This window comes from Myotis brandtii, unplaced genomic scaffold, assembly GCF_000412655.1.
Source record: "Myotis brandtii unplaced genomic scaffold, ASM41265v1 scaffold2, whole genome shotgun sequence".
Taxonomy (NCBI): Eukaryota; Metazoa; Chordata; class Mammalia; order Chiroptera; family Vespertilionidae; genus Myotis; species Myotis brandtii.
Genome location: NW_005357451.1, coordinates 975,978 through 982,247, shown reverse-complemented (window position 1 = coordinate 982,247; position 6,270 = coordinate 975,978). Strand labels below are relative to the sequence as shown.

At 37.1% G+C, this 6,270-nt stretch overlaps 1 protein-coding gene and 1 pseudogene across 2 annotated transcripts in view; one reads left to right on the top strand and one right to left on the bottom strand.

Moving 5' to 3' along the window:
- The window catches only part of CHM (choroideremia (Rab escort protein 1)), a 239,710-nt gene that overhangs the window by 232,640 nt on the left and 800 nt on the right, over positions 1-6,270 (top strand). The gene's annotated exons all lie outside the window — the stretch shown is intronic.
- LOC102247735 overlaps positions 4,390-6,270 on the bottom strand; it is a 587,465-nt pseudogene continuing 585,584 nt past the window's right edge.

Below are 6,270 nucleotides of genomic sequence, written 5' to 3'. Positions count from 1 at the left end.
GAGAGAGAGAAACATCAATGATGAGTGAGAATCATTGCATTGATTGGCTGCCTCCTGCACAACCCACACTGAGTATTGAGCCCACAACCCAGGCATATGCCCTGACTTGGAATCAAACCATTACCTCTTGGTTCATAGGGTGACACTCAACCACTGAGCCATGCCAGCCAGGCTGCATCTGCTTTTCTTATTTGCAAATGTATAGATGTTGAAAAACATAGACCTATCTTCCTTGTGTTCATATGGAACTATTTATGATTTGAAGACATGCTAAAAATATCAAATGATCTCTGTTTGATACTCACAAATTAAAGTTGTGTGCCAGAGGACACTAAGACATTCCCTATTATCACCACAATGATAGCTGTGATTCTTTCTGTGACTTGCTAGTTTTTGTAGTTTATATTACGTTTTTTTCTGAGCTTAATATATGATCTCTCTTAATACAGCTGTTGTATCATTTACCCACACATACTGATGAACAGACTTGTCTATGGGCCCCTACTTCCAAGGCAATGATAGCTCACTCCTCCTCATGGGCCCCCATCCCCTAGTACAGTGGTCGGCAAATATCAGAGCCAAATATCAACAGTACAACGATTGAAATTTATTTTGAGAGCAAAATTTTTTAAACTTAAACTATATAGGTAGGTACATTGTTATTAACTTAATTAGGGTACTCCTAAGGCTTAGGAAGAGCCACACTCAAGGGGCCAAAGAGCCGCATGTGGCTCGTGAGCCACAGTTTGCCAACCACTGCCCTAGTAGCTGTCACTACCATGGGAACAATAATAGTTAAATAGTACTATACTCTTTGTATTATATTTCAAGTATAAAATGAGTTAAATTGGCTAGTTTGGGCTGGATTGGCAACCTAATCACCATTTAGAACATTGTTTTTATGGATAGATTAGCAACTCACTTAGGATTTTTGGCACATTTTTAAGTTGAAGATCAGCTTTATAGGTCATATGAACTATCAGTATCATTAACTTCTGCCATTGCGGGAGAGGGCAATTTTAGGTATCATTTTCTGAAGTTGCCATTCATTGAGCATTTTCTGTGTGCTAGACACTATCCTAAACATCTCATATATAGTATCTTATTTGGTCCGCATAACAACCCTATGAGGTAAATATCCATGGTCCCCATTTTACAAATAAGGAAGCTAAGGCCCAAAGGGGCTAAATAACTCGCCCAAAGATAACTTAGCTGATAAGTTTTTGAGCCAAGATTTAACCTCAAATATTGTTCGACCCTAGTGCTTGTGCATTCATCTAGTGTGCTATGCTACCTTTGTCTTGTAAATGTGGATATATCCTAAGTGCATTTAGCTGCTGAATTGCCAAAATATTTATTTTATTTTGTGTGAATGTATGTTAAATAAACATAGGCATATCTTAAATAACTCAGGTTGTCCTCTTTGTACTTTCCAATGTAAGGAAACCAAGTGACAATATAATTAGCCATTTTTAATATTTTTTAACCACACGAAACTCTTTACCCTTTAGGCTAACTTCTGGTTTATAAGGGCATGGAGAATTAAAAGTTGACAACTAACTACTCTTAATTGACCCCTTTATGAGAACTCTCAGAACTGGGGCTTAATTGGCAAATGCAACACTGCCAAAACGTAACATTAGATAGACTTTCCAGAACATGACAGTTGACCAAAAAAGGTTCCAGCAGTTAGAAAGATACTTCAGAAACGCTAGAGTCTGGCTGTAGAAAATTGGCATCAGTAAAGGCCAGTGGCAAATGGGCTGAAAGTGGGAGTTCCATAGGCTGGTAGAGCACAAATCAGGGTAGTGCAATTGCTTGGCAGTCTTAGGAAAGAGATTGTTTATGACAGAGATATACAAAAACAGATCTAGTGGGATTCAGCCACAAGGACTGGGGTTCAGGAGAAAGTCTATCTTATAGGGAGGTGGTGAAAGGGAGACAAGGTGTGAGACACAGAACTGGAATAAAAGTAAAAGTAAAATTATTATATTTATATTCAACATTTGTACAACATACAGTTTTTAAAGGTCTGCCAATCATTAAAATATACTGTATATTGAGCTTCTCCTCCATGCCTTGAACTAAGGATTCAGATTTGACTAAAACGCAGTCCTTGTCATCCCTGAATAAATCACCGTTTAGTAAAGGAGAAAAATGTGTCAACAAATGGCAGTATAGTGTGGTATATGTAATAATAGATAATATCCAAACTACAGATGTAATACAGAGGGGCCATGAAATCTAACTAGGAGTTAGAGAAAGTCACAGAGAGGGATATAAAAGATGAATAGCAATTCCCCATCTAAATGGAAGACAATCAAATTGCAACATTTCAAATGTTATAGCCTCTGCACCTAGCCCAGGCTAACATAATGGCCTGTTTAAGAAAGTACAAATAAACAAGTGTTAGTGAAGCAAGAAGTCTGAGAGGTAGAGATGGATTGAAGTAGATGATGATAAGGCTAGAAAACGTAGGCCAAAAGGATTTTTGTAAGCCATAGTAGGGATCTTGGATTTTTATCCTATTTGAAATGTGGAGTCACTGGAGAATTTTAAGCTCCAAAGTGGCATACACAGAATTTCATTTTCCATATACCTCTCCGAGGGCAGCATGGAGAAGGATTACATGGGAGAATCCTAGAGGCCAGGTTATGAAATGTTGCTGTTGTCTAGGGGAAAGGTGGTGCATGCCTGGGCTATGTCTGTAAGAAAGGAACAGGTAGAGTCAGGAACTAGAAGATAAAATCAACAGCATTTGATGATTGATTGCATGCAGAAGGTGCAGGGGAGGGAGAACTTTTATAGAAAGACAAGGTAGAGATAAAAGACAAAAAATCTATTAGAGAAACTCAAGTGTTAGGTGGAGGCTCTGTCTGACTTCCGTCCTCCTGCTTCCAAGGACTAAGTGTCCCCAGCAATGAAGTATGGTGAGTTCCTAGGGTGGAGAGCAAAGCAGATGTCTAAAATATTCTATTTTAAAATATCCATAGTAAAATGACATGTATTAAAAATATGCCCTTAAACTGTGCTCAAGAAAGAGAGAAGCTGTTTTTCTCTCCCTGTGCAATCTTTCAACTCCACATCAAAGCTCAAAAGTTTCTGTTTACTACGCCTCCATCCATTCCCAAAGAATTCCAGTTTTAATAACCTGGTGTAGGAATCTAACTGTACATAGCAGCATGGGAAATAGATTAAATTTTGCAGCCATGGTGCTCTCTATTGCAACTACTGAACTCTGCCATTACAATGCAAAAGCAGCCATAGACAATAGATAAAGGAATGAGAATGGCTGTGTTCTAATAAAACTTTATTTGCAAAATCAGTCAGCAGGCTGGATTTGCCCTGGAGGCCATGGCTGTCAACTCACAACCTAATTGATGGCCTTCTGTGTACCTTGGGAAGGAGAGTTGAGGTGGTACAGAAAGACATATGGCCTTTAAAAAAAGCATATATCTTAAAACCCTGAGTGGCTTTCCTTTACCTATAGGATAGAGTGCAAGCTCCCTAGATTGGCAGGGATTCTTTTTTTTTTTTTTTTACATATTCACCTCTTTCTTTTATATAAGAATAACACATATATACATGGCATGACGATTCTGGCAAAACAATTTCAGAGATATTAAAAATATTCTCAAGTTTTAAAGATGGTGTGGAATAAGTTTTAACAATATTCCACATGAATGGAAACCCCTGATTTAATTCCATAACTTTCATGCCAGAAGCATGGTTGGTTTTACTTTTTTTTAAAACAGATCTTGGTATCATATACATTGGCTTATTAATAATTAAGGCATTTTGTTTACACAGTATCTCAGTGTGGACAAAAAAACTTTTAGTATTATTTGCTATGATGTTTAAAACTTTTAAAGTCTTTCAACATAAGAAAATAGCTGCACACATTTGTTTTCTTATAAAACACAATCTTAAAAAAAGTAATGATGATTGGTCATTGCTTTTCTTAGTAATAATTTTATCTTATTTTTTCACATAGTATAAAGTATATTCTTATGAAGGATTGCATTAAGATTCAGTAGTTCTTCAACAGTGTTGCCAAGTAACCATATAAATCCCAAATGCAGCAAAGGTGAACAATCTTCATAGTGCACTTTCACCTTATTAAAGTTGAAGCTGCTCCTTTCGGATATTTTTCCACTTCAATGTGAAGTAGATTGCTAGGGTTTTGTTATTGGTTTCATATGTGGCTTTAGAAGAAAACGGTTTTGATTTCTTTCATAGTTCACAGTTCTCCAATGAGACTTGTTTGGAAATCATATAGTCCAGGGATGTTTTGAATAACCAAATGCTCTTTAGTAGATGAAGTCTTTGAATGCAACTGTAATAAGCATCTACATCCTTAGCTATATTGCCAGTATATCCTGGAACCAAAGTAAAATGGTTTTCTTGTTCCCACAATCTGCTTAATTGTTGTTTTAAAATCTGAATATTTCCATCATTTATAATTTCTGTTTTGGACGACATTTCTGACCACCACCTTTTTATGACTGCTTGAAGCCAGTTTAAACCAACTATTATATATTCTTCAAATTTGCTTTTAAGTAGTGACTTTACAAGGGGCAACAAGTCTACACAGCAGCCGAGTAAGATGTATTGTTTTTCTCCCTATAAACTATTGGTAAGCACAGGAAGGCAATCCACCACCACTCCAAGGTCTTCCATCCTCACCAAATAAGCTACAAGTTCACTTATACTTCTCTTTTTCCAGAAAGTTAAAGCTACATTCAATCTCAAATTCCTGCTGAACAAAACTTATGCCATTGTTTCATGATCCTGAGAAACCTCAGAAAAAACCCACTGTATTTTGATGATGCGCTTTCTGTCTGTGAAGAACCAGAATCACTGGAGTTAAGCAAATATGTTCGACTATCATGGTGTAATTTTTCAGGCAGGTGGCCTGCACAAGCCAGTTCATTTTCTTTATTTGCCATGTCACAGCCCCCACTTCTAGGGGACTGTTTCTTTTTAAAACAAGAATTTGGAAAAGGATAATGAACTTTCTTTCTGTGGTATATCACCTTACGTAGTTTATCTGGACTTTTAACAGCGTGTCCAACTGTTCTATTTATCTAAGCAGCCAACTGTTTTGGAGATTTCTTAACCTCCTTCATGTTCTTATTAGTGAAATTAGAGATCCTTTTTCTAGGACGATCAATGGAATGATCCTCAATATTATTATAAAAGTTCCGTTTTTTAACATTGTGGGTTTCAGATGCCATAATCTCTTAAATACTGGTGCCTCATCGTACCGTGGCACCTCAGTCGAGCCCTGGCGCTGACCAACTGCGCCCGGAAGCCTAGAGAGTCCCCGGGCTCCCTGGCCGAGCCCCACTCAGGGCCATTCAAAAGCGGCTGCGTCAGGGATTCTTATCTAACAATTAGCTTTATTCATTTAAATAAAAGTAGGGATATGTTTAGAATAGAGTAGCAATGCTACTTGCCACATTTACTTTCTTGTGTGTATTTGTTGTTAATTATAATCACATTTAATTTCTTCTTGTCCTATCCTGCCAGACTAAACTCTGCTTAAATGTTAGCATTTTAAATTATATTATGATGAATAACAATGATAATAGCTACCATATATAGAGGCTTAGTCTTCGCTATTTTATAGACAAAGAAATTAAGGCTCAGAAGTTGTGTAAGCATTCCCAAATCACATCGCTGCTAAGTGGCAGAGCCAGTAATCATGTACAGATATCTATTCATAGCACATGATCTTAAACATGGTGCTATACTCCTTAAAGCCCAGGGGAAGAAAAATTATACCAGAAAATGAAATAATTGAGCAAACAATGAAATATTTTCTTGATTTGAACAATGACTTGTTAAAATTATTATATGCTCAATTAGACAATATGGATATCACAAATAGATTCTATTCAGAAATTATGTAAAGGATATTAAGGGAAATTGTATTTGACTGACATGTAGACTGAATGTCCTTAAATTCTCAACTATCAGAACACTTTATAAAGAATCTGATCAGGTACTTATATACTTGAAGGATGGATCTGAATGCATGCATAGAATTAGAGGGAGAGAAGTCATGGAATTCTGAAAGATTTTAGAAGGTCATATATACTGGGTAAAGTTCTATAACTTAGAGATTGTGTAATATTTTTTAACTAGGCCCTGTGCATGAAATTTGTGCAAGGGGGGGGGGTGTCCCTCAGCCCAGCCTGCACCCTCTCCAATCTGAGACCCCTCGAGGGATGTCCCTCTCACAATCCAGGACTGCTGGCTCCCAAC